The sequence below is a fragment of the Triturus cristatus genome, chromosome 1_1 (assembly GCF_964204655.1).
Source record: "Triturus cristatus chromosome 1_1, aTriCri1.1, whole genome shotgun sequence".
Taxonomy (NCBI): Eukaryota; Metazoa; Chordata; class Amphibia; order Caudata; family Salamandridae; genus Triturus; species Triturus cristatus.
The window spans coordinates 327,048,435-327,062,502 of NC_140579.1; positions in this window are offsets into that span (position 1 = coordinate 327,048,435).

The following is a 14,068-nucleotide window of genomic DNA, read 5'->3' on the forward strand; positions in this document are numbered from 1 at the left end:
AGGCAGCTCTGCTGACTTGGTTCTCTCCCTCTAAAGCAGCTCTGCTGACCTGGTTCTCTCGCTCTAAAGCAGCTCTACTGACCTGGTTTCTCTAGCTCTACAGCAGCTCTGCTGACCTGGTTCTCTGGCTCTAGAGCAGCTCTGCTGAACTGGTTCTTAGGCTCTAGAGCAGCTCTGCTGACCTGGTTTCTCTGTGTCTACAGCAGCTCTGCTGACCTGATTCTCTGGCTCTAGAGCAGCTCTGCTGACCTGGTTCTTAGGCTCTAGAGCAGATCTGCGGACCTGGTTCTCTGGCTCTAAAGCAGCTCTGCTGATCTGGTTCTCTGGCTCTAGAGCAGCTCTGCTGACCTGGTCCCTTGGCTCTAAAGCAGCTCTGCTGACCTGGTTGTCTGGCTCTAGAGCAGCTCTGCTGACCTGGTTCTTAGGCTCTAGAGAAGCTCTGATGACCTGGTTCTCTGGCTCTAAAGCAGCTCTGCTGACCTGGTTCTCTGGTTCTAAAGCAGCTCTGCTGGCCTGGTTCTCTGGCTCTACAGCAGCTCTGCTGACCTGATTCTCTGGCTCTACAGCAGCTCTGCTGATCTGGTTCTCTCTCTCTAAAGCAGCTCTACTGACCTGGTTTCTCTGGCTTTACAGCAGCTCTGCTGACCTGATTCTCTGGCTCTAGAGCAGCTCTGCTGACCTGGTTCTTAGGCTCTTGAGCAGCTCTGCTGACCTGGTTCTCTGGCTCTAAAACAGCTCTGCTTATCTGGTTCTCTCCCTCTAAAGCAGCTCTGCTGACCTGGTTTCTCTTCCTCTACAGCAGCTCTGCTGACCTGGTTCTCTGGCTCTACAACAGCTCTGCTGATCTGGTTCTCTACCTCTAAAGCAGCTCTGCTAACTTGGTTTCTCTGGGTCTACAGCAGCTCTGCTGACCTGATTCTCTGGCTCTAGAGCAGCTCTGCTGACCTGGTTCTCTGGCTCTAAAGCAGCTCTACTGACCCAGTTTCTCTGGCTCTACAGTAGCTCTGTTGACCTGGTTCTCTGGCTCTAGAGCAGCTCTGCTGACCTGGTCCCTTGGCTCTAAAGCAGCTCTGCGGACTTGGTTCTCTGGCTCTAGAGCAGCTCTGCTGACCTGGTTCTTAGGCTCTAGAACAGCTCTGCTGACCTGGTTCTCTGGCTCTAAAGCAGCTCTGCTGATCTGGTTCTCTCCCTCTAAAGCAGCTCTGCTGACCTGGTTTCTCTGGCTATAGAGCAGCTCTGCTGACCTGGTTCTATGGATCTAAAGCAGCTCGGCTGACTTGGTTCTCAGGCTCTAAAGCAGCTCTACTGACCTTCTCTGGCTCTACAGCAGCTCTGTTGACTTGGTTCTCTGGCTCTAGAGCAGCTCTGCTGACCTGGTTCTTAGGCTCTAGAGCAGCTCTGCTGACCTGGTTCTCTGGCTCTAAAGCAGCTCTGCTTATCTGGTTCTCTCCCTCTAAAGCAGCTCTGCTGACCTGGTTCTCTGGCTCTACAACAGCTCTGCTGATCTGGTTCTCTCCCTCTAAAGCAGCTCCGCTAACTTGGTTTCTCTGGGTCTACAGCAGCTCTGCTGACCTGATTCTCTGGCTCTAGAGCAGCTCTGCTGACCTGGTCCCTTGGCTCTAAAGCAGCTCTGCGGACTTGGTTCTCTGGCTCTAGACCAGCTCTGCTGACCTGGTTCTTAGGCTCTAGAGCCGCTCTGCTGACCTGGTTCTCTGGCTCTAAAGCAGCTCTGCTGATCTGGTTCTTTCCCTCTAAAGCAGCTCTGCTGACCTGGTTTCTCTGGCTCTAGAGCAGCTCTGCTGACCTGGTTCTATGGATCTAAAGCAGCTCGGCTGACTTGGTTATCAGGCTCTAAAGCAGCTCTACTGACCTGGTTTCTCTGGCTCTACAGCAGCTCTGTTGACTTGGTTCTCTGGCTCTAGAGCAGCTCTGCTGACCTGGTTCTTAGGCTCTAGAGCAGCTCTGCTGCCCTGGTTCTCTGGCTCTAAAGCAGCTCTGCTGATCTGGTTCTCTGTCTCTAAAGCAGCTCTACTGACCTGGTTTCTCTGGCTCTACAGCAGTTCTGCTGACCTGGTTCTCTGGCTGCAGAGCTGCTCTGCTGACCTGGTTTCTCTGGCACTAGAGCAGCTCTGCTGACCTGGTTGTCTGGCTCTAGAGCAGCTCTGCTGACCTGGTTCTTAGGCTCTAGAGAAGCTCTGCTGACCTGGTTCTCTGGCTATAAAGCAGCTCTGCTGACCTGGTTCTCTGGCTCTAATGCAGCTCTGCTGGCCTGGTTCTCTGGCTTTACAGCAGCTCTGCTGACCTGATTCTCTGGCTCTACAGCAGCTCTGCTGATCTGGTTCTCTCTCTATAAAGCAGCTCTACTGACCTGGTTTCTCTGGCTCTACAGCAGCTCTGCTGACCTGATTCTCTGGCTCTAGAGCAGCTCTGCTGACCTGGTTCTTAGGCTCTAGAGCAGCTCTGCTGACCTGGTTCTCTGGCTCTAAAGCAGCTCTGCTGATCTGGTTCTCTCCCTCTAAAGCAGCTCTGCTGACCTGGTTTCTCTGGCTCTACAGCAGCTCTGCTGACCTGATTCTCTGGCTCTAGAGCAGCTCTGCTGACCTGGTTCTCTGGCTCTAAAGCAGCTCTACTGACCCAGTTTCTCTGGCTCTACAGCAGCTCTGCTGACCTGGTTCTCTGGCTCTAGAGCAGCTCTGCTGACCTGGTCCCTTGGCTCTAAAGCAGCTCTGCTGACTTGGTTCTCTGGCTCTAGAGCAGCTCTGCTGACCTGGTTCTTAGGCTCTAGAGCAGCTCTGCTGACCTGGTTCTCTGGCTCTAAAGCAGCTCTGCTGATCTGGTTCTCTCCCTCTAAAGCAGCTCTGCCGACCTGGTTTCTCTGGCTCTCGAGCAGCTCTGCTGACCTGGTTCTATGGATCTAAAGTAGCTCTGCTGACTTGGTTCTCAGGCTCTAAAGCAGCTCTACTGACCTGGTTTCTCTGGCTCTACAGCAGTTCTGCTGACCTGGTTATCTGGCTGCAGAGCTGCTCTGCTGACCTGGTTCTTAGGATCTAGAGCAGCTCTGCTGACCTGGTTCTCTGGCTCTAAAGCAGCTCTGCTGATCTGGTTCTCTCCCTCTAAAGCAGCTCCGCTGACCTGGTTTCTCTGGCACTAGAGCAGCTCTTATGACTTAGTTCTCTGGCTCTAAAGCAGCTCTGATGACCTGGCTCTCTCCCTCTAAAGCATCTCTGCTGGCCTGGTTCTCTGCCTCTAAAGCAGCTCTGCTGACCTGGTTCTCTCCCTCTAAAGCAGCTCTACTGACCTGGTTTCTCTGGCTCTACAGCAGCTCTGCTGACTTTGTTCTCTGGCTCTAGAGCAGCTCTGCTGACCTGGTTCTTAGGCTCTACAACAGCTCGGCTGACCTGCTTCTCTGGCTCTAAAGCAGCTCTGCTAACCTGGTTCTTAGGCTATAGAGCAGCTCTGCTGACCTGGTTCTCTGGCTCTAAAGCAGCTCTGCTGATCTGGTTCTCTGGCTCTAGAGCAGCTCTGCTGACCTGGTCCCTTGGCTCTAAAGCAGCTCTGCTGACCTGGTTATCTGGCTGCAGAGCTGCTCTGCTGACCTGGTTCTTAGGATCTAGAGCAGCTCTGCTGACCTGGTTCTCTGGCTCTAAAGCAGCTCTGCTGATCTGGTTCTCTCCCTCTAAAGCAGCTCCGCTGACCTGGTTTCTCTGGCACTAGAGCAGCTCTTATGACTTAGTTCTCCGGCTCTAAAGCAGCTCTGATGACCTGGCTCTCTCCCTCTAAAGCATCTCTGCTGGCCTGGTTCTCTGCCTCTAAAGCAGCTCTGCTGACCTGGTTCTCTCCCTCTAAAGCAGCTCTACTGACCTGGTTTATCTGGCTCTACAGCAGCTCTGCTGACTTTGTTCTCTGGCTCTAGAGCAGCTCTGCTGACCTGGTTCTTAGGCTCTACAACAGCTCGGCTGACCTGGTTCTCTGGCTCTAGAGCAGCTCTGCTGACCTGGTTCTTAGGGTCTAGAGAAGCTCTGCTGACCTGGTTCTCTGGCTCAACAGCAGCTCTGCTAACCTGGTTCTCTCCCTCTAAAGCAGCTCTGCTGACCTGGTTTCTCTGGCTCTACAGCAGCTCTGCTGAGCTGGTTCTCTGGCTCTAGAGCAGCTCTGCTGACCTGGTTCTCTCGCTCTAAAGCAGCTCTACTGACCTGGTTTCTCTAGCTCTACAGCAGCTCTGCTGACCTGGTTCTCTGGCTCTAGAGCAGCTCTGCTGAACTGGTTCTTAGGCTCTAGAGCAGCTCTGCTGACCTGGTTCTCTGGCTCTAAAGCAGCTCTGCTGATCTGGTTCCTAGGCTCTAGAGCAGCTCTGCTGACCTTGTTCTCTGGCTCTAAAGCAGCTCTGCTGATCTGGTTCTCTCCCTCTAAAGAAGCTCTCCTGACCCGGTTTCTCTGGCTCTACAGCAGCTCTGCTGACCTCGTTCTCTCTCTCTAAAGCAGCTCTGCTGACCTGGTTCTTAGGCTCTAGAGCAGCTCTGCTGACCTTGTTCTCTGGCTCTAAAGCAGCTCTGCTGATCTGGTTCTCTCCCTCTAAAGCAGCTCTGCTGACCTGGTTTGTCTGGCTCTACAGCAGCTCTGCTGAGCTGGTTCTCTGGCTCTAGAGAAGCTCTGCTGACCTGGTTCTCTCGCTCTAAAGCAGCTCTACTGACCTGGTTTCTCTAGCTCTACAGCTGCTCTGCTGACCTGGTTCTCTCGCTCTAGAGCAGCTCTGCTGACCTGGTTCTTAGGCTCTAGAGCAGCTCTGCTGACCTGGTTCTCTGGCTCTAAAGCAGCTCTGCTGTTCTGGTTCTCTCCCTCTAAAGCAGCTCTGCTGACCTGGTTTGTCTGGCTCTAGAGCAGCTCTGCTGACCTGGTTCTCTGGCTCTAGAGCAGCTCTGCTGATCTGGTTCTCTCCCTCTAAAGCAGCTCCGCTGACCTGGTTCTCTGGCTCTAGAGCAGCTCTGCTGACCTGGTTCTTAGGCTCTAGACCAGCTCTGCTGACCTGGTTTCTCTGTGTCTACAGCAGCTCTGCTGACCTGATTCTCTGGCTCTAGAGCAGCTCTGCTGACCTGGTTCTTAGGCTCTAGAGCAGCTCTGCTGACCTGGTTCTCTGGCTCTAAAGCAGCTCTGCTGATCTGGTTCTCTGGCTCTAGAGTAGCTCTGCTGACCTGGTCCCTTGGCTCTAAAGCAGCTCTGCTGACTTGGTTCTCTGGCTCTAGAGCAGCTCTGCTGACCTGGTTCTTAGGCTCTAGAGCAGCTCTGCTGACCTGGTTCTCTCCCTCTAAAGCAGCTCTGCTGGCCTGGTTTCTCTGGCTCTAGAGCAGCTCTGCTGACCTGGTTCTATGGATCTAAAGTAGCTCTTCTGACCTGATTCTCTGGCTCTAGAGCAGCTCTGCTGACCTGGTTCTTAGGCTATAGAGCAGCTCTGCTGACCTGGTTCTCTGGCTCTAAAGCAGCTCTGCTGATCTGGTTCTCTGGCTCTAGAGCAGCTCTGCTGACCTGGTCCCTTGGCTCTAAAGCAGCTCTGCTGACTTGGTTCTCTGGCTCTAGAGCAGCTCTGCTGACCTGGTTCTTAGGCTCTAGAGCAGCTCTGCTGACCTGATTCTCTGGCTCTAAAGCAGCTCTGCTGATCTGGTTCTCTCCCTCTAAAGCAGCTCTGCTGACCTGGTTCTCTGGCTCTACAACAGCTCGGCTGACCTGGTTCTCTGGCTCTAAAGCCGCTCGCCTGACCCGGTTCTATGGCTCTAAAGCAGTTGTGCTGACCTTGTTCTCTAGCTCTAGAGCAGCTCTGCTGACCTGGTCCCTTGGCTCTAAAGCAGCTCTGCTGACCTGGCCATATCCCTCTAAAGCAGCTCTGCTGACCTGGTTCTCTGGCTCTAAAGCAGCTCTGCGGACCCGGTTCTATGGCTCTAAAGCACTTCTGATGAGATGGTTCTCTGGCTCTAGAGCAGCTCTGCTGACCTGGTGCTCTCCCTCTAGAGCAGCTCTGCTGACCTGGTTATCTCCCTCTAAAGCAGCTCTACTGACCTGGTTATCTCCCTCTAAAGCAGCTCTACTGACCTGGTTTCTCTGGCTCTACAGCAGCTCTGCTGACCTGGTTCTCTGGCTCTAGAGCAGCTCTGCTGACCTGGTTCTTAGGCTCTAGAGAAGCTCTGCTGACCTGGTTCTCTGGCTCAACAGCAGCTCTGCTAACCTGGTTCTCTCCCTCTAAAGCAGCTCTGCTGACCTGGTTTCTCTGGCTCTACAGCAGCTCTGCTGAGCTGGTTCTCTGGCTCTAGAGCAGCTCTGCTGACCTGGTTCTCTCGCCCTAAAGCAGCTCGACTGACCTGGTTTCTCTAGCTCTACAGCAGCTCTGCTGACCTGGTTCTCTGGCTCTAGAGCAGCTCTGCTGAACTGGTTCTTAGGCTCTAGAGCAGCTCTGCTGACCTGGTTCTCTGGCTCTAAAGCAGCTCTGCTGATCTGGTTCTTAGGCTCTAGAGCAGCTCTGCTGACCTTGTTCTCTGGCTCTAAAGCAGCTCTGCTGATCTGGTTCTCTCCCTCTAAAGCAGCTCTGCTGACCTGGTTTCTCTGGCTCTACAGCAGCTCTGCTGAGCTGGTTCTCTGGCTCTAGAGAAGCTATGCTGACCTGGTTCTCTCGCTCTAAAGCAGCTCTACTGGCCTGGTTTCTCTAGCTCTACAGCAGCTCTGCTGACCTGGTTCTCTGGCTCTAAAGCAGCTCTGCTGATCTGGTTCTCTCCCTCTAAAGCAGCTCCGCTGACCTGGTTCTCTGGCTCTAGAGCAGCTCTGCGGACCTTGTTCTCTGGCTCTAAAGCAGCTCTGCTGATCTGGTTCTCTCCCTCTAAAGCAGCTCTGCTGACCTGGTTTCTCTGGCTCTACAGCAGCTCTGCTGACCTGGTTCTCTGGCTCTAGAGAAGCTATGCTGACCTGGTTCTCTCGCTCTAAAGCAGCTCTACTGGCCTGGTTTCTCTAGCTCTACAGCAGCTCTGCTGACCTGGTTCTCTGGCTCTAAAGCAGCTCTGCTGATCTGGTTCTCTCCCTCTAAAGCAGCTCTGCTGACCTGGTTCTCTGGCTCTAGAGCAGCTCTGCGGACCCGGTTCTATGGCTCTAAAGCACTTCTGATGAGATGGTTCTCTGGCTCTAGAGCAGCTCTGCTGACCTGGTGCTCTCCCTCTAAAGCAGCTCTACTGACCTGGTTATCTCCCTCTAAAGCAGCTCTACTGACCTGGTTTCTCTGGCTCTACAGCAGCTCTGCTGACCTGGTTCTCTGGCTCTAGAGCAGCTCTGCTGACCTGGTTCTTAGGCTCTAGAGAAGCTCTGCTGACCTGGTTCTCTGGCTCAACAGCAGCTCTGCTAACCTGGTTCTCTCCCTCTAAAGCAGCTCTGCTGACCTGGTTTCTCTGGCTCTACAGCAGCTCTGCTGAGCTGGTTCTCTGGCTCTAGAGCAGCTCTGCTGACCTGGTTCTCTCGCTCTAAAGCAGCTCTACTGACCTGGTTTCTCTAGCTCTACAGCAGCTCTGCTGACCTGGTTCTCTGGCTCTAGAGCAGCTCTGCTGAACTGGTTCTTAGGCTCTAGAGCAGCTCTGCTGACCTGGTTCTCTGGCTCTAAAGCAGCTCTGCTGATCTGGTTCTTAGGCTCTAGAGCAGCTCTGCTGACCTTGTTCTCTGGCTCTAAAGCAGCTCTGCTGATCTGGTTCTCTCCCTCTAAAGCAGCTCTGCTGACCTGGTTTCTCTGGCTCTACAGCAGCTCTGCTGACCTCGTTCTCTCTCTCTAAAGCAGCTCTGCTGACCTGGTTCTTAGGCTCTAGAGCAGCTCTGCTGACCTTGTTCTCTGGCTCTAGAGCAGCTCTGCTGACCTGGTTCTTAGGCTCTAGAGCAGCTCTGCTGACCTGGTTCTCTGGCTCTAAAGCAGCTCTGCTGATCTGGTTCTCTCACTCTAAAGCAGCTCTGCTGACCTGGTTTCTCTGGCTCTACAGCAGCTCTGCTGACCTGGTTCTCTGGCTCTACAACAGCTCTGCTGATCTGGTTCTCTCACTCTAAAGCAGCTCTGCTGACCTGGTTCTCTGGCTCTAAAGCAGCTCTGCTGATCTGGTTCTCTCACTCTAAAGCAGCTCTGCTGACCTGGTTTCTCTGGGTCTACAGCAGCTCTGCTGACCTGATTCTCTGGCTCTAGAGCAGCTCTGCTAACCTGGTTCTCTGGCTCTAAAGCAGCTCTACTGACCCAGTTTCTCTGGCTCTAGAGCAGCTCTGCTGACCTGGTTCTCTGGCTCTAGAGCAGCTCTGCTGACCTGATTCTCTGGCTCTAGAGCAGCTCTGCTAACCTGGTTCTCTGGCTCTAAAGCAGCTCTACTGACCCAGTTTCACTGGCTCTACAGCAGCTCTGCTGACTTGGTTCTCTGGCTCTAGAGCAGCTCTGCTGACCTGGTTCTTAGGCTCTACAACAGCTCGGCTGACCTGCTTCTCTGGCTCTAAAGCAGCTCTGCTGACCCAGTTCTATGTCTCTAAAGCAGTTCTGCTGACCTGGTTCTATGGGTCTAAAGCAACTCTGCTGACCTGGTTCTCTGGCTCTAGAGCAGCTCTGCTGACCTGGTTCTCAGGCTCTAAAGCAGCTCTGCTGACCTGGTTCTCTGGCTCTAGAGCAGCTCTGCTGACCTGGTTCTCTGGCTCTACAACAGCTCGGCTGACCTGGTTCTCTGGCTCTAAAGCCGCTCGCCTGACCCAGTTCTATGGCTCTAAAGCAGTTGTGCTGACCTGGTTCTCTAGCTCTAGAGCAGCTCTGCTGACCTGGTCCCTTGGCTCTAAAGCAGCTCTGCTGACCTGGTCATATCCCTCTAAAGCAGCTCTGCTGACCTGGTTCTCTGGCTCTAAAGCAGCTCTGCGGACCCGGTTCTATGGCTCTAAAGCACTTCTGATGACATGGTTCTCTGGCTCTAGAGCAGCTCTGCTGACCTGGTGCTCTTCCTCTAGAGCAGCTCTGCTGACCTGGTTATCTCCCTCTAAAGCAGCTCTACTGACCTGGTTATCTCCCTCTAAAGCAGCTCTACTGACCTGGTTTCTCTGGCTCTACAGAAGCTCTGCTGACCTGGTTCTCTGGCTCTAGAGCAGCTCTGCTGACCTGGTTCTTAGGCTCTAGAGAAGCTCTGCTGACCTGGTTCTCTGGCTCAACAGCAGCTCTGCTAACCTGGTTCTCGCCCTCTAAATTAGCTCTGCTGACCTGGTTTCTCTGGCTCTACAGCAGCTCTGCTGACCTCGTTCTTTCTCTCTAAAGCAGCTCTGCTGACCTGGTTCTTAGGCTCTAGAGCGGCTCTGCTGACCTTGTTCTCTGGCTCTAAAGCAGCTCTGCTGATCTGGTTCTCTCCCTCTAAAGCAGCTCTGCTGACCTGGTTTCTCTGGCTCTACAGCAGCTCTGCTGAGCTGCTTCTCTGGCTCTAGAGCAGCTCTGCTGACCTAGTTCTTAGGTTCTAGAGCAGCTCTGCTTACCTGGTTCTCTGGCTCTACAACAGCTCTGCTGACCTGTTTCTCTGTCTCTAAAGCAGCTCTATTGACCCGGTTCTATTGCTCTAAAGCAGTTCTGCTGACCTGGTTCTCTGGCTCAGGTGCAGCTCTGCTGACATGGTCCCTTTGCTCTAAGGCAGCTCTGCTGACTTGGTTCTCTCCCTCTAAAGCAGCTCTGCTGACCTGGTTCTCTCGCTCTAAAGCAGCTCTACTGACCTGGTTTCTCTAGCTCTACAGCAGCTCTGCTGACCTGGTTCTCTGGCTCTAGAGCAGCTCTGCTGAACTGGTTCTTAGGCTCTAGAGCAGCTCTGCTGACCTGGTTTCTCTGTGTCTACAGCAGCTCTGCTGACCTGATTCTCTGGCTCTAGAGCAGCTCTGCTGACCTGGTTCTTAGGCTCTAGAGCAGATCTGCGGACCTGGTTCTCTGGCTCTAAAGCAGCTCTGCTGATCTGGTTCTCTGGCTCTAGAGCAGCTCTGCTGACCTGGTCCCTTGGCTCTAAAGCAGCTCTGCTGACCTGGTTGTCTGGCTCTAGAGCAGCTCTGCTGACCTGGTTCTTAGGCTCTAGAGAAGCTCTGATGACCTGGTTCTCTGGCTCTAAAGCAGCTCTGCTGACCTGGTTCTCTGGTTCTAAAGCAGCTCTGCTGGCCTGGTTCTCTGGCTCTACAGCAACTCTGCTGACCTGATTCTCTGGCTCTACAGCAGCTCTGCTGATCTGGTTCTCTCTCTTTAAAGCAGCTCTACTGACCTGGTTTCTCTGGCTCTACAGCAGCTCTGCTGACCTGATTCTCTGGCTCTAGAGCAGCTCTGCTGACCTGGTTCTTAGGCTCTTGAGCAGCTCTGCTGACCTGGTTCGCTGGCTCTAAAACAGCTCTGCTTATCTGGTTCTCTCCCTCTAAAGCAGCTCTGCTGACCTGGTTTCTCTTCCTCTACAGCAGCTCTGCTGACCTGGTTCTCTGGCTCTACAACAGCTCTGCTGATCTGGTTCTCTACCTCTAAAGCAGCTCTGCTAACTTGGTTTCTCTGGGTCTACAGCAGCTCTGCTGACCTGATTCTCTGGCTCTAGAGCAGCTCTGCTGACCTGGTTCTCTGGCTCTAAAGCAGCTCTACTGACCCAGTTTCTCTGGCTCTATAGTAGCTCTGTTGACCTGGTTCTCTGGCTCTAGAGCAGCTCTGCTGACCTGGTCCCTTGGCTCTAAAGCAGCTCTGCGGACTTGGTTCTCTGGCTCTAGAGCAGCTCTGCTGACCTGGTTCTTAGGCTCTAGAACAGCTCTGCTGATCTGGTTCTCTGGCTCTAAAGCAGCTCTGCTGATCTGGTTCTCTCCCTCTAAAGCAGCTCTGCTGACCTGGTTTCTCTGGCTATAGAGCAGCTCTGCTGACCTGGTTCTATGGATCTAAAGCAGCTCGGCTGACTTGGTTGTCAGGCTCTAAAGCAGCTCTACTGACCTTCTCTGGCTCTACAGCAGCTCTGTTGACTTGGTTCTCTGGCTCTAGAGCAGCTCTGCTGACCTGGTTCTTAGGCTCTAGAGCAGCTCTGCTGACCTGGTTCTCTGGCTCTAAAGCAGCTCTGCTTATCTGGCTCTCTCCCTCTAAAGCAGCTCTGCTGACCTGGTTTCTCTGGCTCTACAGCAGCTCTGCTGACCTGGTTCTCTGGCTCTACAACAGCTCTTCTGATCTGGTTCTCTCCCTCTAAAGCAGCTCCGCTAACTTGGTTTCTCTGGGTCTACAGCAGCTCTGCTGACCTGATTCTCTGGCTCTAGAGCAGCTCTGCTGACCTGGTCCCTTGGCTCTAAAGCAGCTCTGCGGAATTGGTTCTCTGGCTCTAGACCAGCTCTGTTGACCTGGTTCTTAGGCTCTAGAGCCGCTCTGCTGACCTGGTTCTCTGGCTCTAAAGCAGCTCTGCTGATCTGGTTCTCTCCCTCTAAAGCAGCTCTGCTGACCTGGTTTCTCTGGCTCTAGAGCAGCTCTGCTGACCTGGTTCTATGGATCTAAAGCAGCTCGGCTGACTTGGTTCTCAGGCTCTAAAGCAGCTCTACTGACCTGGTTTCTCTGGCTCTACAGCAGCTCTGTTGACTTGGTTCTCTGGCTCTAGAGCAGCTCTGCTGACCTGGTTCTTAGGCTCTAGAGCAGCTCTGCTGACCTGGTTCTCTGGCTCTAAAGCAGCTCTGCTGATCTGGTTCTCTGTCTCTAAAGCAGCTCTACTGACCTGGTTTCTCTGGCTCTACAGCAGTTCTGCTGACCTGGTTCTCTGGCTGCAGAGCTGCTCTGCTGACCTGGTTTCTCTGGCACTAGAGCAGCTCTGCTGACCTGGTTGTCTGGCTCTAGAGCAGCTCTGCTGACCTGGTTCTTAGGCTCTAGAGAAGCTCTGCTGACCTGGTTCTCTGGCTATAAAGCAGCTCTGCTGACCTGGTTCTCTGGCTCTAATGCAGCTCTGCTGGCCTGGTTCTCTGGCTTTACAGCAGCTCTGCTGACCTGATTCTCTGGCTCTACAGCAGCTCTGCTGATCTGGTTCTCTCTCTATAAAGCAGCTCTACTGACCTGGTTTCTCTGGCTCTACAGCAGCTCTGCTGACCTGATTCTCTGGCTCTAGAGCAGCTCTGCTGACCTGGTTCTTAGGCTCTAGAGCAGCTCTGCTGACCTGGTTCTCTGGCTCTAAAGCAGCTCTGCTGATCTGGTTCTCTCCCTCTAAAGCAGCTCTGCTGACCTGGTTTCTCTGGCTCTACAGCAGCTCTGCTGACCTGATTCTCTGGCTCTAGAGCAGCTCTGCTGACCTGGTTCTCTGGCTCTAAAGCAGCTCTACTGACCCAGTTTCTCTGGCTCTACAGCAGCTCTGCTGACCTGGTTCTCTGGCTCTAGAGCAGCTCTGCTGACCTGGTCCCTTGGCTCTAAAGCAGCTCTGCTGACTTGGTTCTCTGGCTCTAGAGCAGCTCTGCTGACCTGGTTCTTAGGCTCTAGAGCAGCTCTGCTGACCTGGTTCTCTGTCTCTAAAGCAGCTCTGCTGATCTGGTTCTCTCCCTCTAAAGCAGCTCTGCCGACCTGGTTTCTCTGGCTCTAGAGCAGCTCTGCTGACCTGGTTCTATGGATCTAAAGTAGCTCTGCTGACTTGGTTCTCAGGCTCTAAAGCAGCTCTACTGACCTGGTTTCTCTGGCTCTACAGCAGTTCTGCTGACCTGGTTATCTGGCTGCAGAGCTGCTCTGCTGACCTGGTTCTTAGGATCTAGAGCAGCTCTGCTGACCTGGTTCTCTGGCTCTAAAGCAGCTCTGCTGATCTGGTTCTCTCCCTCTAAAGCAGCTCCGCTGACCTGGTTTCTCTGGCACTAGAGCAGCTCTTATGACTTAGTTCTCTGGCTCTAAAGCAGCTCTGATGACCTGGCTCTCTCCCTCTAAAGCATCTCTGCTGGCCTGGTTCTCTGCCTCTAAAGCAGCTCTGCTGACCTGGTTCTCTCCCTCTAAAGCAGCTCTACTGACCTGGTTTCTCTGGCTCTACAGCAGCTCTGCTGACTTTGTTCTCTGGCTCTAGAGCAGCTCTGCTGACCTGGTTCTTAGGCTCTACAACAGCTCGGCTGACCTGCTTCTCTGGCTCTAAAGCAGCTCTGCTAACCTGGTTCTTAGGCTATAGAGCAGCTCTGCTGACCTGGTTCTCTGGCTCTAAAGCAGCTCTGCTGATCTGGTTCTCTGGCTCTAGAGCAGCTCTGCTGACCTGGTCCCTTGGCTCTAAAGCAGCTCTGCTGACCTGGTTATCTGGCTGCAGAGCTGCTCTGCTGACCTGGTTCTTAGGATCTAGAGCAGCTCTGCTGACCTGGTTCTCTGGCTCTAAAGCAGCTCTGCTGATCTGGTTCTCTCCCTCTAAAGCAGCTCCGCTGACCTGGTTTCTCTGGCACTAGAGCAGCTCTTATGACTTAGTTCTCCGGCTCTAAAGCAGCTCTGATGACCTGGCTCTCTCCCTCTAAAGCATCTCTGCTGGCCTGGTTCTCTGCCTCTAAAGCAGCTCTGCTGACCTGGTTCTCTCCCTCTAAAGCAGCTCTACTGACCTGGTTTCTCTGGCTCTACAGCAGCTCTGCTGACTTTGTTCTCTGGCTCTAGAGCAGCTCTGCTGACCTGGTTCTTAGGCTCTACAACAGCTCGGCTGACCTGGTTCTCTGGCTCTAGAGCAGCTCTGCTGACCTGGTTCTTAGGGTCTAGAGAAGCTCTGCTGACCTGGTTCTCTGGCTCAACAGCAGCTCTGCTAACCTGGTTCTCTCCCTCTAAAGCAGCTCTGCTGACCTGGTTTCTCTGGCTCTACAGCAGCTCTGCTGAGCTGGTTCTCTGGCTCTAGAGCAGCTCTGCTGACCTGGTTCTCTCGCTCTAAAGCAGCTCTACTGACCTGGTTTCTCTAGCTCTACAGCAGCTCTGCTGACCTGGTTCTCTGGCTCTAGAGCAGCTCTGCTGAACTGGTTCTTAGGCTCTAGAGCAGCTCTGCTGACCTGGTTCTCTGGCTCTAAAGCAGCTCTGCTGATCTGGTTCTTAGGCTCTAGAGCAGCTCTGCTGACCTTGTTCTCTGGCTCTAAAGCAGCTCTG